Below are 21,977 nucleotides of genomic sequence, written 5' to 3' on the forward strand. Positions count from 1 at the left end.
AAGCGAATTCCGCTATAAATTATACTTGCTTCTGTAACCGTTTCACATTTCGCACAAATTGTACGAATATCCGAGTACTGCTCTGTATCATTTCACAATGACGTACTTACGCCACATTTTTCTTTCTTGATGGAAAATCAGATAGTTAATTTTGAGACACCTTGACGCAAAGCCTTATCAATGAACTTCAATGACCTTTCATTAGAGACAGAGTTCGGCATAATGGACTAGTGGCAAAGAGCATGCCTGCAAACGGAAAGGTCGTGGGATTGAATCGTGGTAAGATCACTGAATTTTTTTTTGTCTCCCTTTCATCTAGCCTTCACCTCTCAATGACGCGAAGATTCGCCAGGTATGAAACGTGGTTGGGTTTCCACATTAACCTGTAGTTTTCCTCTCCCTGACGTGGGCAGCTGTAGAAGGGTTAAAATACCCCTAATGGGTTTGTTATTCAGGTGACATCCAACGTCTAGTCCACGCTGGAAGACACTGAGGTCTCCCGATCGACCCACACTGCTGTGACTGCTTCTTTACTGACAACATAATGCTCACCTCGCTTCGTTTCACTCGGGCGGTGGATTGGCGCAGTAGTTAAAACACTGTACTCGCATTCGGTAGGATGACGGTTCAAGTCTGCCTTCGTGATTTCCTTTATATTCGCGGCTCCACTTCTCGTGACATACTGCGATCAATTCCGTGTTACGTAGAGACGTCCAAATACTTTTGATCAGATAGTTTACCTCATCTGTGATGTTACCATTTTATGATTCAGTTGATTAGCCTCAAGTTCATATCACACAAAGTACTTTAGTTTTATTTCTGAAGTCCTTCGACTATATAGAGTTGGTAAATTTATCAGTGAAATGTCAGATATGTTTTGTAAAGCTGAGCTTCCGTCTACGACTCTACATTGAGCTTGGTTCGGTGCTATCTGCATTGATTGTACTGCGTTGTTTCTTCAGTATCGATCAGACAATGTATTGCTTTCAGTAAATGTTTATTCCTGGAAAGCGAATCTTTCATACCGTAGATGACTACTTAAAAAACTGGAAACGTTCTACTTCTTTTGGCTTTTGTTTTTCACTTCGTTGGTTTGTTAAATGCCTGGCTGTTGGCAAGGCTCTCATTTTTGTGTCTGCATCGGTGTGGTCTATTATTCTTGGCGCAGAGTTTCCGTTTCTCTACTTCACAGATGCATATTTTTAAAACTCCCCAGCAAATTTTCTACCGCGACATTTATAGTATTTCTGTACTCCGCAGATTCACTTCTGTAATAGTGCAAGATTAGTAATGCACCATCTGTTAAGGACTTACCTTTAAATTTCTCGAGATGCTTCATTTGCGAATGTAGCATAGAAATCAAAACAGCTTATATACCTCTATGGAAGCTACTGTTACTTAATATTATGTCCACTATTCCTATGGAAGCAGTATTTAGGACTGTGAAGGATATACCTCGATTTCTTAATGAAAACATTTTGTTAGTTAATTTCTCAGTAGATATTTTCGAGATAGCAGGTGTCTTTTCCTAACCGCCTTTCAATTAGGAAGCTTCTATACCTCTGTGACACTCTCTGATGAATTAAAGGAACTTGTGATTAACTTCCATTTTAGCAAACTAGCGATTACGTGACAGTTTCAGTCATTTATTATTTGCTCTTTTCATCCAGTATTCTGTAGTGTATTATTTGGTTTTGAAATAACCATGACAGCACACGGAAGTACTGGATTTAAGATCCGCCTATTATTCAAACAAATGTGTTTCTTCTATAAATCGAAGTATGGTTCGGCACCTTTGTGTCTTCGAATTTCTAAAGCACAACAATATCATCAAAATGACCAGTGACCCAACTACATGGCACCTGGGAAACCTTTAGCCAACACTGAAAAACATCAACAATACATTCACAAAGAGCCAGATAAAAATAACGGCACACAAAAATCCAAAAGCACCTACTCTAAGTTCCTTACCGAATGTGCACAAACAAAATATTCCCAGAAGTCCAGTCATTAACTTCAGAAAGGGTCTGTCGTATCACCTAGCCCAGAACACGCACACATTACTAAAGAAAACACGCATTTCTGAAAACAGTAGGAACCTAGAAGAATCAAAGGAATTAGTACATAGATTCAAGAGGATAGACTTTCCAGATACATCAAGCATTATATCGTTTGATGTCACATTCATATACACTTGCATTCCAGCAGGCGAAAAAAATCAACATCATCACACAGGGACTAAAACAATAAACCAATACACCAGACACACACACACATTAAAGAAATACCAACATCACTAAGAACTATAACAGCATAAAATCAGTTGATGTTCAATAAATAATTTTATCCCCAATCTCAAGAACAGCCAATAGGATCACCGATTAGTGGCCTCTTAGCCAACATTTCACGAACCACATAATAAAGCAAAACAAAATAATTCGTAGTTATATACTGGTACTGTTATGTTGATGACGTAATAGACCTGATAGGCTGACCACTTACACACATAAAACACTTACATAATGAACGAAACAATTTACACACAAACATCCATTTCACATTAAAAACAGAACAGACAATGCACTAAATTTTTCCGATCTCATGATATAATGAAAAATCAAAACACATTATTTCGCAGTATACACTAAATCTACAAGCACAATCAGAACAATCCACAGCCGATCAAATCACCCATGGAAACATAAACAAACAAGCTCCAAATGCATACTCCACAAATTAAACAGAACACACAAAAACAAACATAACTACATACAGAAGTTAAATACAATAAAACAAATAGCAGTGGAACATGGTTACGATACAGGTATGATAGAGAAACGAAACTAAAAACTATGTAAACCTACATGGAGTGAACATGCAACATACACAAATGAGCTTTCGACACAACACAGAGGAACACAATATAGAGACAATGGCTACCCACAAGATATGTTTTCGCGGATGATGCTGTAGTATACAGAGAAGTTGCAGCATTAGAAAATTGCAGCGAAATGCAGGAAGATCTGCAGCTGACAGGCACTTGGTGCAGGGAGTGGCAACTGACCCTTAACATAGACAAATGTAATGTATTGCGAATACATGGAAAGAAGGATCCTTTATTGTATGATTATATGATAACAGAACAAACACCGGTAGCAGTTACTTCTGTAAAATATCTGGGAGTATGCGTACGCCACGATTTGAAGTGGAATGATCATATAAAATTAATTGTTGATAAGGCGGGTGCCAGGTTGAGATTCATTGGGAGAGTCCTTAGAAAATGTAGTCCATCAACAAAGGAGGTCGCTTACAAAACACTCGTTCGACCTATACTTGAGTATTGCTCATCAGTGTGGGATCCGTACCGCATCGGTTTGACAGATGAGATAGAGAAGATCCAAAGAAGAGCGGCGCGTTTCGTCACAGGGTTATTTTGTAAGCGTGATAGCGTTACGGAGATGTTTAGCAAACTCAAGTGGCAGACTCTGCAAGAGAGGCGCCCTACATCGCGGTGTAGCTTGCTGTCCAGGTTTCGAGAGGTTGCGTTTCTGGATGAGGTATCAAATATATTGCTTCCCCCTTCTTATACCTCCCGAGGAGATCACGAATGTAAAATTAGAGAGATTCGAGCGCGCACGGAGGCTTTCCGGCAGTTGTTCTTCCCGCGAACCATAGGCGACTGGAACAGGAAAGGGAGGTAATGATAGTGGCACGTAAAGTGCCCTCCGCCACACACCGTTGGGTGGCTTGCGGAGTATAAATGTAGATGTAGATGTAGATACAGCAGTGAAGCACCCACACATAAAAACAAAATGACAATAACTCTTGTACAATAATAAAACATTTCACAGAACAGGCATTATTTTAATAAACAGATATCTCAAATAGGGTAAGAGAAAACAACAGAACACATGACATCTCAGAACACAGGAATCACCTACAGATCTATTCAACAGAGCGGGTGTATGCTAATTTACCTGAGATTATTGTCAGTATACATAGGAAAAACATGCAGCAACTTTAAAACAAGATATTCAGAGCACCTATGAGTTCTCAAAAGTAAGTGTTCCCATAGCAGATTCACTGACCACTTAATGGCCCATAGCCATTACACAACTAAAATAGAAATAGATTTAAAACTACTAAAATCCAGTCACAGCTTAAACTGTAAACTAACAAAAGACGACACAAACAGATAAACACACATACATGCGCACACTCGCTCTCTCTCTCTCTCTCTCTCTCTCTCTCTCTCTCTCTCTCACACACACACACACACACACACACACACACACACACACACACACACACACACAGAGAGAGAGAGAGAGAGAGATAGAGAGAGAGAGACAGAGAGAGTGAGAGGGAGAGAGGGGCGGAGGGCGAAGGAAAGTATACAGAGTTCAAATTTGGCGTGCAAACTGATATGAGAACAAGTCAACATCAACCGGGACTGCGCACAAAGAAGCAGCATAAACGCGGTGTTTCGTGAACTGAAAAAGAGTTACTTGCGAGTGAAGTTCCGCAGATTCATGTACTGCGTGTCCCTGTTCATCTTAACAACAGATGAGAACGGATATTTTGAAATTAGCTGTAAGAAGTCGCAAGATATAGTCGCGAAATATTTTCACACAGCAAAATTACTTTTATAGATACTGTAATTTGTTAACTCGCCAACCAAACCCACAATGCCACCATTTAAATGCAGATGAGAAGCTGCCAATATACAAAAATTTACAGAGTTTTACACAACCCAGCAATATAACAAAAATTTAGGTAATAATAACAACAGATAAAAACTGTTTTAGGCCTAATTACTTTAGAATAATTGTCACTTAAAACATAGTCCGACCCTGGTAGCACAGTGGTCAGCGCGACGAAATGTCATAGCCCGGGTTCGATTCCCGGCTAGGTCGGAGATTTTCTCCGCTCAGGGACTGAGTGTTGTGTTGTACTTATCATCATCATTTCATCCCCATCGACACGCTAGTCGCCGAAGTGGCGTCAACCCTAAAGACTTGCACCAGGCGAACGGTCTACCCGACGGGAGGCCCTAGCCATAAGGCATTTCCATTTTACTTAAAAGATACAGGGAACTGAATATAGAGAATCCACTGCTCAGGGCACAAAGCTGCTGAAGTATGTTTGGGTTTATATAAAAAAAAATGGTTGTTTGCTTAACAGGTAGATATAAAATACAGTATTTTTTTCATCCTTTAATCATATCTCTTTCCACTTTCTTCAGATTACGTCACACCTGTTCTCTTACTGCTTCTGCTTTACAAACTTCTAAATTTGACATTTTTCTTCCTGAAAAATCTCTTTCTGCTGCTTCTTCAGCTTTCATGTTGTGCATTTGTCTTGGATCCAACTTATTTTAAATTTCGTTTCTTAAAGATGCACGAAGATGTGTTTTGTCAATCTATTTTCATTCATCCAGAATAAATGACCCAAAAATATCAGTCTTCCTTTTCTTAAAGTTTCTGGTATTTTTTCTGTATCTTCATATTTTTCATCACTGATTTCTAATTTCCAGTCTTAGTAGCTTATTATTGTCGTTAGAATTTTCTTCATGATACCTCTCTTAAATATTTCTAGTTTGTCTAATTAACAGTTCAGTGCTACGTATTCACTTAAATAAAGGCATTCTGATTGTGTAACAGTGTTTTAGTGTATTACGAGGGTTGTAATTTAAACAGTAGCAACTGTTTATTCACAACCGATACAAAAGAGTTACATGTTTGCACCTGTTACTGTCATTCAAAGTAGTCACCAGTGTTGTGTAGAACCCGTTGTCAGCTATGTGGAAGGCGTAGTATACAGTTAGCAGAGCTGTTATATTGATGGTGCGAATGGAGCGGTCACCTGCCTGTCGAATCTCTGGAACAGTTCTGAAGCAATTGCCACGAAGTGGTTCCTTCATCTTTGGAATCAAATCAAAGTCACAAGGACTTAAGTCTTATTGCTGTTCATTCTAGAGCATCACCTGCGACCAGCTTTATGAAAGAAGCAGCGATACTTCCTGCGCAACCCACCCATCATTTTGCACGACAATGTGCGGGCGCATACAGTGCAAGCTGTGGCTGCTCTGTTCGGTCGATGGGACTGGGAAGTACTGTACCATCCAGCAACTTAAGTCCTTGTGACTTTGATTTGATTCCGAAGATGAACTAACCACTTCGTGGCATTCGCTTCAGAACTGTTCCAGAGATTCGACAGGCAGTAGACCGCTCCACTCGCACCACCAACAGAACAGGCTCTGCTAACGGTATACTACGTCTTCCACATCACTGGCAACGGGTTCTACACAACGCTGGTGACTACTTTGAAGGATAGTAACAGGTGCAAACATGTAACTCCTTTGTTTCGGTTGTGAATAAACAGTTGTCACTATTTAAGTATCAACTCTCGTATTTTTACATCTCATAATATGCACTCTTCATTGTAAAATGTTTTGTTATTCTATATGCTCTTTTCATTTTGTGTTTCTCTTCATGTCTGACCAGAAATATTTTGATGCGTTTTTTACGTTGGTGATGAACTGGTTTCCTCTGCAAGGGCTGTCAAACCTCCTCTAGTGACCGTTTGTTTCCAGACATTAAATTGTTATTCTGCATCCAAAGGATTTTCAGGTACTACAGCAAAATCGTGTGCAATATCTTCAATGCACTGTTTCTTCCTTCCCAGTTTTAATGATATTCTTTTACTTTTTCATTCCAAATTCTACTTTTTTCTAATACGTAGTGGAATAATATTTAGAAATTACGCACACAAACTTCAGTTTTGAGACTGCCTGTAAGAGTATTACGGATCTGCTAATTTAGTTTTAACACAGAATTGACGGATTACTTTGCACAGAGTTTCCCTGTCAACAGAGACAAATGTGCTCTTGACGTGCACTAATGTTATAGCTGCGCCTTTAGACTTAAAGTTGTCTGTGACGGATTATAAATGCAAATTGAATAGCGCTTCTGAGCGGAATCTGCCTTTTTTAAAACCTTCCTTGATATTTCTTTGGTTGTCGATCGAGAGGTTTTTTTCTTTCAGTTCTGTTCAGTAGAGCTATTGAAAGTACATTAAATAGTTTGTAAGAAAGATATTCCTCGGTAGTACTTAACATCTTTTTACTCACATTTCGTACCGTGAGGACGTATTAGGTCGACTGCCCACATTTGCAGATCCTTTAAACTGGCCGAGCGGTTCTAGGCGCTGCAGTCTGGAAAGTCCTTTAAAGTCTACGTTCGTGACCAGTACAGCTGTTACGAAATCTTCCCCAATGGCTTTGCTGTTTTTCATAATCTTAATTGTTTCTCTAATTTATTTAGTTACTGAGAAGAGGAATAATTTTATTTTCTTGTGCTGGTATTATTTACTAAGTAACTAAAGGCCACAGTTAATAAAATGCCTATTTTACGGACTGAGGACCAAAATTTCATGCGATTAACTGTCGTCCTCCTTAGCATCAGATAAGCAAATTGAAACTCCAGTTACTCATTATTCATTTCTTACCTGCTATGACGTTGGCAGAGTCGAATATTCCGGAAACAAAATCGCCACCCTGAAAAACGAAAAATATTAAAGAGAAAATTTCATCTCAACATTACTTCAGTTTCTAACTTAAAGTTATTATAAACAGTTATTTATAATCAGGAAGAGACATATTTTCTATTTACATAACAGAATACTTTTGTGCAGGAGGAGCTGGCAAGAAACTGGATATTTTCTGGAATCCTAGTACGCTATCAACCAGAAATATTTCACTCCAAAAAGTTGAAATAATTCTCTTTGCCACATATAAGCAGTGGTACTGGGGCGAGGGTTTTATGTTTGCGAAAAGAGAGGTTCATATCCTATCTAATTGCTTTCTTTAAATAGTTTATTTTTGCCAAAATGGGTCATAATGAACGCCGGTAATATTAAAACCAATTCCCATTCGATGCTGGGAAGAAAGCAGCTTTTGTTTCCTCTGTAGCGAGCTTTCCATCAACTGGACAGTAAAAGCTGACTGTGGAAATAGCGGCGTCATTGTTCACGTTACATATCTGTTCGTTTATAGAAACAAGTGGCAACGTGTAAATCACGCTGTGATATGGTAGAAATGTTCATACCAAACACTTAAAACACGTTTTCTCGTACGTCCTTCGTGGGTTTAAGACATTAGATATGGGCATTGAGGTTAAGATCACAAACATTTTCACACCTGAATAATGATACTGTTATACGATATGTGTTTTAAAATGTTTATTTAAAGCCTTTGGCCCAAAAAAGATATTGTCCTACAATATTTTTGTTACTTTAGTGGTTTATTGAATCAGCAAAAGTTAGGCTATAAACAAGTTGAAGTTCTCCAAAACAAACAATCAGAATGGCAAGAATATACTAGTAAATGAGTAAGGAGCAAAGCAAGAGAATACAAACTGCTTACATGGCCTCCACTAATTATTTAATAATATCGATTGAGCCGCAAGTGTGGGTATATCGATTCCTTGCTTGAGTCAACTCTTTCCCTCGCGTTGCTTAGCGACAGTTTTCTTTGTGTCCTGAGTGGTGGCGCCTGGAGGCGGCTCTGCAAGGGATTTAAGCACGCGCAGCTCGGTATAGGGCTTCTGGGGTTTGTCTGTTTTCATGGAACCTCAAGTCGGATGCCGCTATGTACCTCAGAGCGGTGGTGGTTGCTCATCATGTCTCCATAGCTGGTGTTTACTTCCAAGGCCGAGCTGTCGCCGACTGGATAGATGCAACTCTATCCTGCCTGTGTAGAGTCCAGCCTATTTTGGAGTTGGACCTTAGGCATGATACTCCCAGTGCTTGATTGGTGGACGCGGCCATATACATGATTTACTTCATCAGCCTGATATAGGAACGACGGTGAGCAACTTTTCTTTTTTGTAATCATCAATCTTCTGACTGATCTGATGCGGCCCGCCACTAATTCCTCTCCTGTGCTAGCCAACCTCTTCATCTTAGAGTAGCATCTGCAATTTACGTCTCAATTATTTGCTGGATGTATTCTGGTTTGTTTTCCTATACAGTTTTTACCATCTAGAGCTCCCTTTAGAACCACGAAAGCTATTCCGTGATGTATTAACAGCATCCTGTCTCTTCTTCTAGTCAATGTTTGCGCTGTATTCCTTTCCTTGCCGATTCTCCGGAGAACCTTCTCATTCCTTGCTTTGTCAGTCCACCTAATTTTCAACATCCTTCTCTAGCACCACATCTCAACTACTTCGATTATCTTGTGTTCTGGTTTTGCTACAGTCCATGTTCCGCCACCATCCAATGCTGTGCATCAAATTAAGGCCTGTGTTTGCTAGTAGCAGACTTACCTTGGCCAGGAATGCCGTTTTGGCGGTGCTAGTCTTCTTTTTATGTCCTCCTTGCTCCGTCCATCACGGGTTATTTTGATCCCTAGGGAGCAGAATGCCTTAACTTCATCGACTTCGTGATCAGCAATCCTGATGTTAAGTTCCTCACTGTTCTCATTTCTGCTTCTCATTATTTTCGTCTTTCTTTGATTTACTCTATATGCATATTCTGTACTCATTAGGCTGTTCATGCTATTCAGCATATCCTGTAACTCTGCTTGACTTTCACTGAGGATAGCCATGTCATCAGCGAATCTTATCATTGATATACGTTCACCTTGAATTGTAGTTCAACTCTTGTAACTTCCTTTTATTTCCATCAATGCTTTCTCGATGTATGGATTCAACTGTAAGGACGAAAGACTACATCTCTGTCTGACACTCTTTTTAATCCAAGCACTTCTTTCCTGATCTTCCACTCTTATTGTTCCCTCTTGGCCCTTGTCTATATTGTACATTACTCGTCTTTCCCTATACTTCACCCTTGTTTTTTTTCAGGATTTCAAACAACTTGAACCATTTGACACTGTCGAACGCTTTTTCCAGGTCGACAAATTCTGTGAAAGTGTCTTTATATTTCTTCAGCCACAACGTCAGAAGTACTTCTCTTGTTCCTTTATCTTTTCTAAAGCCAAATAGATCTTCAGCTACCACATACTCAGTTTTCTTTCCCATTTTTCTGTGGATTACTCTTGTAAGCAACTTGGATGCCTGAGCTGTTAATCTCATTGTTAGATAATTGTCGGCTCTTGCAGTCTTCTGAATTGTGTGGATGGCATTTTCCGAAAGTGAGGTGGTACACCGCCAGACTCATACAGTCTACATACCAACACGAATAGACGTTTTGTAGTCACTTCATCCAATCGTTCTGATGGAATGTCACCAGTACCATCTGCGTCATTCGATCTTAATGCTTCCAAAGCTCTTTTAAAATATGATTTCAATACTGAATCCCCTATCTCTTCTATCGATTCCTGTTTCTTCTTCTATCATGTCACCAGATAAGTAATCCCTCTCACATGTTTGCTGTAATGGCATTAAACTGATTCGGGTCAATCTGTTGGCCACGTTGTTTGTTATTTGGACGTTAAGCTGATTCAGGTCGTTCTACTGGCCGTGTTGTTTGTTATTTTGACGTTAAACTGTTCGGGTCGTTCTTCTGGCCGTGTCTGGCGGATGCCTTTGTGTGGATCAGCAGCCTGGCGATAAGAATCTGAGACAAATACTCATGTAATGGCAAAAGGCTATCACTTTCAGGAGGCTTATGTGTTCTATTATTATTAAAATTTAAGTGTGTGTTGTCTCCTGTATTTAAGTGGCTCCTAATATTTACCTTCTTTTGATATCTACTAGCGGGCCAATGTACTCAGTTGTATATCCTCACGTTTCTGATATATTCAGTAGCTGTGTGATTTAATTTTTACTGTGTGTATACGTCTTAGAATATGTCAAGAAACTGTTTGGGGCTTCGGCCGAAATTGAACCGTTTCATAATTCTCTAATTTTTATCCTTCAGACCCTTCGCTTGCCTGCGATTTCGTCGCTCGTTAATGTACTTGGTTAAACCCTGAGTCTGCATCACAGAAGTGTACATGTTAAATTTTCCGCTTCATATGATTATGCACATTACTGCAAAGGGCTGCTTCACAACCATATGTGTAAAGTCAAAAATCAAAAGTCTGCTTCACATATGCATTTGTTGTTGTTGTTGTTGTTGTGGTCTTCAGTCCTGAGACTGGTTTGATGCAGCTCTCCGTGCTACCCTATCCTGTGCAAGCTGCTTCATCTCCCAGTACTTACTGCAACCTACATCCTTCTGAATCTCTTGGTCTCCCACATCCGCTTACATTAGTTTAAATTCTCTTGTTACTATGATTATGTCTACTAGTGAAACAGGCATTTCTCTTTAGTTCTTCGACAGTTCTGTACGTAAATTACAATTAGTCCCTCAGTTTTTTTTAAATCCGGTTTTTATGTTATTGAGTTTGTTGGTGTTAAAGCCTGCTTCACGGACATGTACATTATTTTATATGCTCATCAAATAGCAACTCATTTTGGCTGCTTCACAGCTGGATATGTAAAATTTTAATACTAATTTATCCCGTTTGTTGTCGATTTTATTTTTGTACAAGAGTCTGCTCACAGAACGGTACGTTAGTTAAATTTCCGCTTTCCCTGAATTTCCAAGCTAGTTGGATAACATTTTTCTGCTTACCTTATCAGCTGCGTACGGAAATTTTTAAAACACATTTTTGTATTTACTAATGCTACTGTCTATGCTTTATCCTGCCGGCTTCACAGACGTGTGTATAATTTCTTGTATCAGCTAATTTTGATAAATTTTGGATATTTCTCAGAACCAATTTGTTTGCAGACTTAGTCTCTGTGGTGAACTACTATCACTCAATTCTATAGTTAAAAATCGCCCTCTAGTGGTAAATAAAAAAATAAATTTACTTCTAATATTATTTTATTTTCGCTCAGCACGTTACTACTCCCAGATCCTAGCTCCCTACCAACGAGTTTATTTAAGACAAAAGCAACTACTGTAACATAATCACGTAATTTTTAATCCAGAACTTCTTATTTATAAACGTGTTCTTCACATTTATGTAATAAGCATACTGATAATTACAGAAGGGAGAGGGAGAAAAATAATTGCTGATGGTACTGTTTGTGTACACCTTACTGTAATATTGTGAGGTAAAACATTTTTGCAAGTAAAGAGATACACTCTTAAATAATTATGAATTTTTTGAGAAATACGATTTCCTGGCACAGTTCTCCAGAAATTAGTTACAAACCGAACTCTAGTCTGTAAGGCGTTCACAATCATTTACTCAGATATAAACACATTTTGTCTCACACAAGTCGATGGTAGACAGAATCGATTGTCAAGTACCACGCGTCCTAGGTGAGTGAAGGTGATAGTAGTCTGCTCGTAGCCGTCGGTCAGTGGACGTATCGTGGTTGGAATGGCCAGGGAAAGTATCCCGTGATGGCGTGTCAGCTAAGTGTGTCCTCACCGCCGCGTTTTGAAACTCAGTAAAACGTTATATCGACAGGTGATGTTACAGACCAGGGTTCAACAAGTTTATGAAATGGCCAAAATCCGCAATCGCGTCAACCGCGCCGGCCACACTATATTGTAGTGAAGACTGCGTGTGCTAACTATTGTTCAGCGTGCGACGATGCACAAAAGAATTTACGTGTTCTACTTTCTTAACCGTAACTAGATGCGTAAGACGAAAATAGTGTCTTCCTCACATGGTGTTTAACCAGAATACATTACCGAGCGAGGTGGCGCAGTGGTTAGCGCACTGCACTCGCATTCGGGAGGACGACGGTTCAATCACGCGTCCGGCCATCCTGATTTAGGTTTTCCGTGATTTCCCTAAATCACTCCAGGCAAATGCCGGGATGGTTCCTTTGAAAGGGCACGGCCGGCTTCCTTTCCCGTCCTTCCCTTATCCGATGAGACCGATGACCTCGCAGTTTGGTCTCTTCCCCCAAACAACCCAACCCGACCCCCAGAATACATCGCTCAAATACTATAAATTATCTTGACACTGGTTACTGCAAAAAACTCTTTCCATTCCATGTAACATTATTGGGCAGCAGCAGTCTGCTAAGAAATGACTCCCGAAACACTTAAGCTCTATTATCTCTTGGATCGCGGTCACATAAAACAGGAACTCTGGCTGCTATGCGTTTATTAACAATCGAAGGAAGTTAATCGGAAGTGTTTAGAGTCTCAACCTTCATTTTTCTTGGATTTGAAACTGTCCATAAAAGGAAACCGATAGTATAAGTCAATAATATAATTTTTATCAATAACGGTACAGCATGAAAGAAAGCATGAGTATCGAAAAGAACATGGACTCTAAACGATGTGTTTGTACCTTCTTACATGTTTCAGTTTACCACCTATGGCTCTGGCTGTAAAGGCGATTTTAGTGGAAAAAATGTTATGTTAGCTTACTTAAGGTACTATATTCTCTTTCGTTAATAGCAGAAATAATACTGTGTGGTGGACCAATACATTGATACTAAGTATTTATCATAAACATGGAATGAAAATAAAATCTCCACACTTCTTGAAGGAAGCTACGTGATCTGCTAGACCTATCAGTAACGGTTTCACAACAGAATGATCAGCTTGTGAATTTTGCCATTACAACTAGTTAGAATTTGGAATGGAGAAATAAAATATATGGATCAAAAATGATGTTCACGGTTAATAGCTTAACCTGATACTGGAAAACGTATAAGTTAATTGCCGGCCATTGTGGCCGAGCGGTTCTAGGCGCTTCAGTCCGGAACCGCGCTGCTGCTACGGCCGCAGGTTCGAATCCTGCCTCGGGCATGGATGTGTGTGCTGTCCTTAGGTTAGTTAGGTTTAAGTAGTTCTACGTCTAGGGGACTGATGACCTCAGATGTTAAGTCCCATAGTGCTCAGAGCCACTTGAACCATTTTATAAGCTAATTATCTTCTAAAAAGATATGCATCAGAATTCTAGTAACGTAAAGACTCTTGTTGACAATAAACACAGACTGCATCGCAACTCTTTCTACCCAATAAATACATTCTAATTGTAAATACACTGCCTCACTAAAAAGTGAATCACGCAGAATGGCAAGAAGAAAATGAATGAAACTTCACTGGTTGAAAGGATACGTGATGTTATTGCCGCGATTACAAAATTGAGTCGATTTACAAAGAAGTTTTCAGTATTTGGCCACTTATCAGTATGACACTGCACTCCTTATGGTCTGGATGAATGCACTGATTCGATTACAGAGGGTGTCATAATGCCCTCATGAGGAAAACTGGCCCACAGTTGTTGTAAATGGTCCTCTGTATCCTGAATACTGCGACGGAGTTGATTCCGAGCTGATCCCACACATGTTGTATCGGGGCAGATCTGGCGATTCTGCTTGCCACGAGAGTACTTCAACATCACGCAGATAGCTCACGGAGACACATGCCATGCGTGAATGAGCATGTACTCTTGAAAAATGACACCCGATGCTGTCGCGCGATGGATAACACAGAAGGAAGGAGGATGTCTTTGGCCGCTGTATCGTCATAGTTCCCGCAAACACTGCCACACATGATATGAAGTCATTCCCGATGGCTCCCCACACCATGACGCAAGGAGAAAAACCGCTATGGATCTACAAAAGATTGGAAGAATGGGACCTCTACCTAGGTCGCAGACATATTCGCAAACGATCGTAATCTGAGAACGCAGAACCGAGATTCACCAATGAACACAATGCGACGCCATTCATTAGCAGTAAATGCTTCCCATTCAGAGCACCACTCCAATGCAGCCGTTTCTTTTGTGGTCTTAATGGCAGCCTACTCATGGGACGGTAACTACCCATCCCGTTCCCTGCTGGTAGTGCGAGAAGGCACAGAATGTTGCAGGGAGACCATTATCTGTTCTTGGGTGGTAAGCGAAGACATTGTGTATTGTGTATTGAACCGGAGACCTAGAAACGACGGTGAGGCTTCGCCCCGCTGTAGCCCTCAGTTGTTCACAACCCCACAGCAGGCCACAGCAGTCCACCAACCCCACCGCCGCCCCACACCGAACCCAGGGTTACTGTGTGGTTCGGCCCCCAGTAGCCTCCTCATACCAGAGGAGTGTAACCCCAAATGTTTGCTGCAGACAGTGGTTGCGCAGCAATCGCTGACATCGCGTAACTGAGGCGGAATAAAGGGAACCAGCCCGCATTCGCCGAGGCAGATGGAAAACCGCCTTAAAACCATCCACAGGCTGGCCGGCTCACCGGACCTCGAAACGGGCGGATTCATGCCAGGGACCGGCATGCCTTCCCGCTCGGGAAACACCGCGTTAGACCAGGCCAGCCGAAGACATGCTTGGTGCACAATACAGCGATCCTCCCTTGTGGTGATTGCAGGTTGTAGACTGGAACCATGACGACTATTATGTCTGGTCTCATGTTCCCATGCACTCTATCATCACACCACTGTCTCGCCCGAATTCACCACAAATCTGCAAGTACACGATTCGACCAGCCGGCCAAATGAAGACACACAATGAGGCTACTCCGTCATGTGCTGATAACGTTGTCTCATACGAGTATACGGCATTACAGCGTCCTTCACAGTGATTACTCAACAAGTATCAGTTCATGCCCCTTATATGCCCCACCAGGGCTGATAACAACACGAACAACATCAATGCACTCTAGTGGCTGTTCTGCCTGTCACAGAGAATTGTAACTTTGATCATTTACACACCCACAATGATATGAATATGTAAGAAGCTACAACGACACTACATCACGTCTTCTTGGTGCTCAATTTTTATCAGGCAATGTATATATATAAGCTGAAACCAATAAACATAAATTAGAACTTACGTAATAAAATTTTCCTTCGGACATATGGGTCTCAGATTTATCTACGATAATCATTACCGTAAAAAAAATTAGTTCATCGTAATAAGACTCCAAACCACGCAATTAGATAGTATATACTACAATTTATAAACCAGATTACACGTTCTATAGACCGAGCGGGGTGGTGCAGTGGTTAGCACACTGGACTCGCATTCGGGAGGACGACGGTTCATTCCCGCGTCCGGCCATCCTGATTTAGGTTTTCTATGTTTTCCCTAAATCGCTTCAGGCAAATGCCGGGATGGTTCCTTTGAAAGGGCGCGGCCAACTTCCTTCTGCGTCCTTCCCTAATACGATGAGACCGATGACCTCGCTTTTTGGTCTCTTCCTCCAAACAACCCAAACCGCACGTTCTTCATACGCCAAATAAGGTCCGTGGAACATACAAGTAACTAACTAACTGAGTTATGGCGACAGTGCCTTACAGTTAAATTCGATGATACGACTATCGCCTTTCTTATAAACGATAAATTGATTTTGGAGTTGGAAGAAATTTCCAAATGTGGAATTTAATTATTTCGCAAAAGTGCAGACAGTAGCACTACGTTTATATACAACAAAGATATTTCTGGGAATAATTATAGCCTTTCACATAACGGCTGTTAGTCCTACGGATCACACACCCGTCCCACTAAATATCACGAAAGCACTGACAGGCGTAGCAAGTCGTATGAACTTGAAGTGGCAATATTGGCAGACAAATTTGTGGAGAACTGAGGTTGATAATTACTTCTCTTTGCGGGTAAAGAATTTATTGCAACGAAATTCTCACTCTGCAGTCGAGTATGCACTGATATGAAACTTTCTGGCAGATTAAAACTGTGTGTCGGACTGAGCCTCAAACCTTTACCATTCGCGGCCAAGTGCTATAACGACTGAGCTACCCAAGCACGACTCACTACCCATCCTCATAGCTTTACTCCTGCGAGTTCCTCATCTCCTGCCTTCCAGACTTCACGAAAGCTCTCCTGTGAAACTGGCAGAACTAGCGCTCGCCGGCCTCTGTGTCCGAGCGGTTCTAGGCGCTTCAGTCTGGAACCGCGCGACCGCTACTGTCGCAGGTTCGAATCCTGCCTCGGGCATAAGTGTGTGTGATGTCAATAGGTTAGTTAGGTTTAAGTAGTTCTAAGTTCTAGGCGACCGATGACCTCAGAAGTTAAGTCGCATAGTGCTCAGAGCCATTTGAACCATTTTTTGGAACTAGCGCTCCTGGATAAAGGATATTGCGGAGAATATGGCTTAGCCGCAGCCTGGCGGATGTTTCCAGAATGCAGGTTTCATTCTGCAGCGGAGTGTGAGCTAATATGAAACCTCCAGGCTGATTAAAACTATTCCCATAGAACTTTCCCGCGAAAGGCAAATCTTTCGAGTTGAAGTTTCGGTCCGGTACACACTTTTAACCTGCCAGGAAGTTTCAAAGAATTCAGTAGCTTCATGAGTTTGACATTTGATTTTTGCACCAGCAATCCGAACACCTACATCTACATCTATACTCCGCAAGCAACATAACGGTGTGTGGCGGAGGGCACTTTACGTGCCACTGTCATTACCTCCCTTTCCCGTTCCAGTCGCGTATGGTTCGCGGGATGAACGACTGCCGGAAAGCCTCCGTGCGCGCTCGAATCTCTCTAATTTTACATTCGTGATTTCCTCTGGAGGTATAAGTAGGGGGAAGCAATATATTTGATACCTCATCCAGAAACGCACCCTCTCGAAACCTGGACAGCAAGCTACACCGCGATGCAGAGCGCCTCTCTTGCAGAGTCTGCCACTTGACTTTACTAAACATCTCCGTAACGCTATCACGCTTACCAGATAACCCTGTGACGAAACGCGCAGCTCTTCTTTGGATCTTCTCTATCTCCTCTGTCAAACCGATGTGGTACGGATCCCACACTGATGAGCAATACTCAAGTATAGGTCGAACGAGTGTTTTGTAAGCGACCTCCTTTGTTGATGGACTACATTTTCTAAGGACTCTCCCAATGAATCTCAAACTGGCACCCACCTTACCAACAATTTAATTTGATATGATAATTCCACTTCAAATCGTGCCGTACGCATACTCCCAGATATTTTACAGAAGTAACTGCTACCGGTGTTTGTTCTGCTATCATATAATCATACAATAAAGAATCCTTCTTTCCATGTATTCGCAATACATTACATTTGTCTATGTTAAGGGTCAGTTGCCACTCCCTGCACCAAGTGCTTATCCGCTGCAGATCTTTCTGTATTACGCTGTAATTTCCTAATGCTGCAACTTCTCTGTATACTACAGCATTATCCGCGAAAACTCGCATGGAACTTCCGACACTATCTACTAGGTCATTTATATATATAGTCAAAAGTAATGGTCCCATAACACTACCCTGTGGCACGCCAGAGGTTACTTTAACGTCTGTAGACATCTCTCCATTGAGAACAACTTTGCTAAAAACTCTTCAATCCAACCACACAGCTGGTCTGATATTCCGTAGGCTCTTACTTCGTTTATCAGGCGACAGTGCGAAACTGTATCGAACTCCTTCCGGAAGTCAAGGAAAGTGGCATCTACCTGGGCGCCTGTATCTAATATTTTCTGGATCTCATGAACAAATAAAGCGAGTTGGGTCTCACACGATCGCTGTTTCCGGAATCCATGTTGATTCCTACAGTGTAGATTCTGGGTTTCCAGAAATGACATGATCCGCGAGTAAAAACCGTGTTCTAAAATTCTACAACCTGGTATAAATACGACGACATTTTTGTTAATTTTTTCTCGGCTGCGTCTGGAAACTACATATACATTTCCCAAAAAAGAAATCAGTACACCAGGAAAGAAGACGTTTATTTTTCCCCGATGACAGAATATGTCATATGGAGAATAGTAGGTATACTAATAATGGCTTCAACCTCGTACGCCAACAGATAGTGGCATAGCTATCGAAGCGCCACCTGTGTCTACCCTTTAATAACGAATGATCACAGCTAGAAGGCTCAGTGTGATGCAAACTTATGAAGCAAGCAGGCAATTATGCCATGGAGACGCTTCCTACAGTTAATATACCGAGTTTGAAATGCGTCAGATTGTGGCCATCCTTTCGGAGAATTGCCACACAAGTTTGGCATGCTGCGTCAGTTGTGCAACGATGCTGGTATCACTGGTCACGTGAACATTCTCACACCCGTACGCGAGGTTCTGGACGTTCACGCAATACAGACGTCCGCCAGGATCGTCGAATTTTAAGAGCAGCAGTGGCAGATCGTACAGTTAACACAGCACAGGTAAGAGGGCTTCTGAGCCCAGATGTGTCAGTTGCAAACTGATTATTAACAGTGGAGCTATGCGAATGCATATCTCTCACGCCTTAACATCGACGGGCACGGCTCCACTGGTGCGGTCAGAGGTTCACTTGAAAGATGGAATGGCGCGCCATGGTCTTCAGCGATAAAAGAAGATTCTGCAAGTGATGGTGGTTTGCTCGTACGACGTAGACCTGGTGAGCACTGTCGTAGATTGTGTGGTGTCACCACACTTGCTAGGTGGTAGCCTTTAAATCGGCCGCGGTCCGTTAGTATACGTCGGACCCGCGTGTCGCCACTGTCAGTGATTGCAGACCGAGCGCCGCCACACGGCAGGTCTAGAGACACTTCCTAGCATTCGACCCCAGTTGTACAGCCGACTTTGCTAGCGATGGTTCACTGACAAATTACGTTCTCATTTGCCGAGACGATAGTTAGCATAGCCTTCAGCTACGTCATTTGCTACGACCTAGCAAGGCGCCATTATCATTTGCTATTTATCTTGTGATGCATGTACCGTCAGACCGATGTTCACCAATTATGGATTAAAGTTAAGTATTCCAGAAGCTACGTACTTTTTTTACTAGACTCAACTCCTTTAACTGTTCCAGACCTCACGCCAGCCTGCGTGAGCTTAAACGCGTGCCTTTCGGCTATCTCATAGTGGCTTGGCTGTCTTGCCAAGTCACAACAGATTGCATTCGTCTGAGGCACATTGTCCCCACCACAGGCCTCATGGTCTGGGGTGTGATAAGCTACAACTCTCGTCCACTTTCTGTGTTCTTGGAAGGAACGACAGCCAGCCCTCGGTATGTGCAGAATGTTATTAGACCCACTCTCTTGCCGTTCTTTCAACGGAAAGGGTACGTCTTTTTCCAACAGGGTAATGCTCGCCAATTTACTACCTGCGAAACTCTACAAGGCTTGCAGCAACTTCCCTGGCCAGCACGATCTCCGACTTTTGTCTAATCAAGTACTTGTGGGATATGATAGGACGAGAAGTGACTCGTGGAACAACTCTTACAGAACTGTGTGAATGGGGCCAGAAGGGGTCACATAACGTATCCCAGGGCAGTATTCTCCGTCTGTATGATCCATGCCAGAGTCAGCGCCGGTATTGACGCCATTGAAGGCTACACCACGTAGTAATGTGGGTGTTTGAACATGGATTGATATCTGATACCTATTAAACGCTTGTGCTATTGGCCTGCAAATGCAATCATTTCATTTATTCCGTATGCGCTGTTGTAACAATAAATCGTGAATGAATTGGGGATCTCTAAAAGGATGTACTAATTCTTTTTCGGCAGTTGGTTTGCTATTTTGTGTTATCTTCCTGTATAGCAGAATTATTACGAATTCTCCAACAGAACAATGTTGTTTCGAACAACAGGCTGTACAACCCAAAAAACTACTATTCTACGAAACAAATAAACTAACAATTAAAGTAAAACTAGCAACAACAAACAATATTTCGGCTTGAAACTTCCTGGCAGATTAAAACTGTGTGCCGGGCCGAGACGGGAACTCGGGACCTTTCCCTTTCGGGAGAAAGTGCTCTACCAACTGAGTTACCCAAGCACGACTCACGCCCTGTTCTCACAGCATTACTTCTGCCAGTATCTCGCCTCCTACCTTCCAAACTTTACAGAAGCTCTCCTGCGAACCATGCAGGACTAGCACTCCTGAAAGAAAGGATATTGCGGAGACATGGCTTAGTCACAGCCTGTGGGATGCTTCCAGAATGAGATTTTCACTCTGCAGCGGAGTGTGCGCTGATATGAAACTTCCTGGCAGATTAAAACTGTGTGCCGGGCCGAGACTCGAACTCGGCTTAATTATCAACAGTCCCTGCTGTTCATGTGTTTAACATTTTCAAATGTTTAACTTGAATTAGGCATTGACACGCTGAATCCTTTCTGGAAATGGAAATAGAGAATTTGTTTTCTCTAAAGCTCGTTCTACAAACACGGCTGCAAGTAACGTAGTTAGTAAACGCCACAATATAATATTTCTCACGAATCTTTGACGCTGTATGCGCAACACAATAAAAATTTGTCGAAATTTGCTCGTTGTTTTCTCCTCGCTCTTCGTAGTCGTGTCTTGCTTTCTAACGTGCGACAGTCGTATGAGCCGTCATCGTGTTGCTCAAGGACATCAGTCACTTTCTGGAAGAGATTGCAGAATGACCAGCGCGCTAGTCACACATCTGGCTTGCAACATCGGGAACAAACTGTGCACCAGTTCAAACCACTTAGTGGTGCCTTATCAGGCCCTGCTTCTATTTACAGAGCAGCAAGACTGACAATAACAGGCCGCGACGCCGCAGGATGTTGACAGAGTGACATCCTACTGACCGGGATGTTAGCGACGATCCAGTGCAGCCAGAACCTGCCCGGCCCGTGGCCCGGGACGTCGGGGTCCACCATGATCAGCGTGTAGAGCGAGTCCTGCAACACGGGTGGTCGCCGATCAGAACATATCGGCGCAGCAGTGGCTTAGCTGGAAAAGTAAGAGAGAAGTAAATAGCCGAAACATTGTTGACCATTACTATACCAACATGAACGTGACGTGATTTATAGGAAATGAGGGTGACAGCTACAAGCCATAATCTCATGTTCTCCACCCAGAAAATTAAGGCCACCAACTTAATCTTTTGGAAGCGCTTGAAATCAATAAACGTCTGATACACAGTCCAGATTTAATATTAAATGAGCCAAAAACGAATTGGATTTTATGGTCTGCACTACAGAGAGGTTTTCCGTAAGCTTATGCTTTTAACCATTTTAAGGCGTCTATTACAGTCGGTTATAAGACCACCATTGCTGTAGAGTGTGGTCTGATGATGGTAGTGGACCACCGAAAGTGGTCGCAATTAAAAAATAACTATAG

The 21,977-nt window shown here is 41.9% G+C and overlaps 1 long non-coding RNA gene across 1 annotated transcript in view; it reads right to left on the reverse strand.

The window, feature by feature from the left end:
* Nucleotides 1-21,530, reverse strand: part of LOC126459071 (uncharacterized) — a 45,241-nt gene extending 23,711 nt beyond the window's left edge. Inside the window, exons 1-2 of the long non-coding RNA XR_007585772.1 lie at nucleotides 21,443-21,530; nucleotides 7,510-7,558 (exon numbers count right to left, since the gene is read on the reverse strand). This is a non-coding gene — a long non-coding RNA (uncharacterized LOC126459071). The remainder of the gene's footprint in view (nucleotides 1-7,509; nucleotides 7,559-21,442) is intronic.
* Between the last annotated feature and the right edge of the window lie 447 nt (nucleotides 21,531-21,977).

Source organism: Schistocerca serialis, chromosome 1, assembly GCF_023864345.2.
Source record: "Schistocerca serialis cubense isolate TAMUIC-IGC-003099 chromosome 1, iqSchSeri2.2, whole genome shotgun sequence".
NCBI lineage: Eukaryota > Metazoa > Arthropoda > Insecta > Orthoptera > Acrididae > Schistocerca > Schistocerca serialis.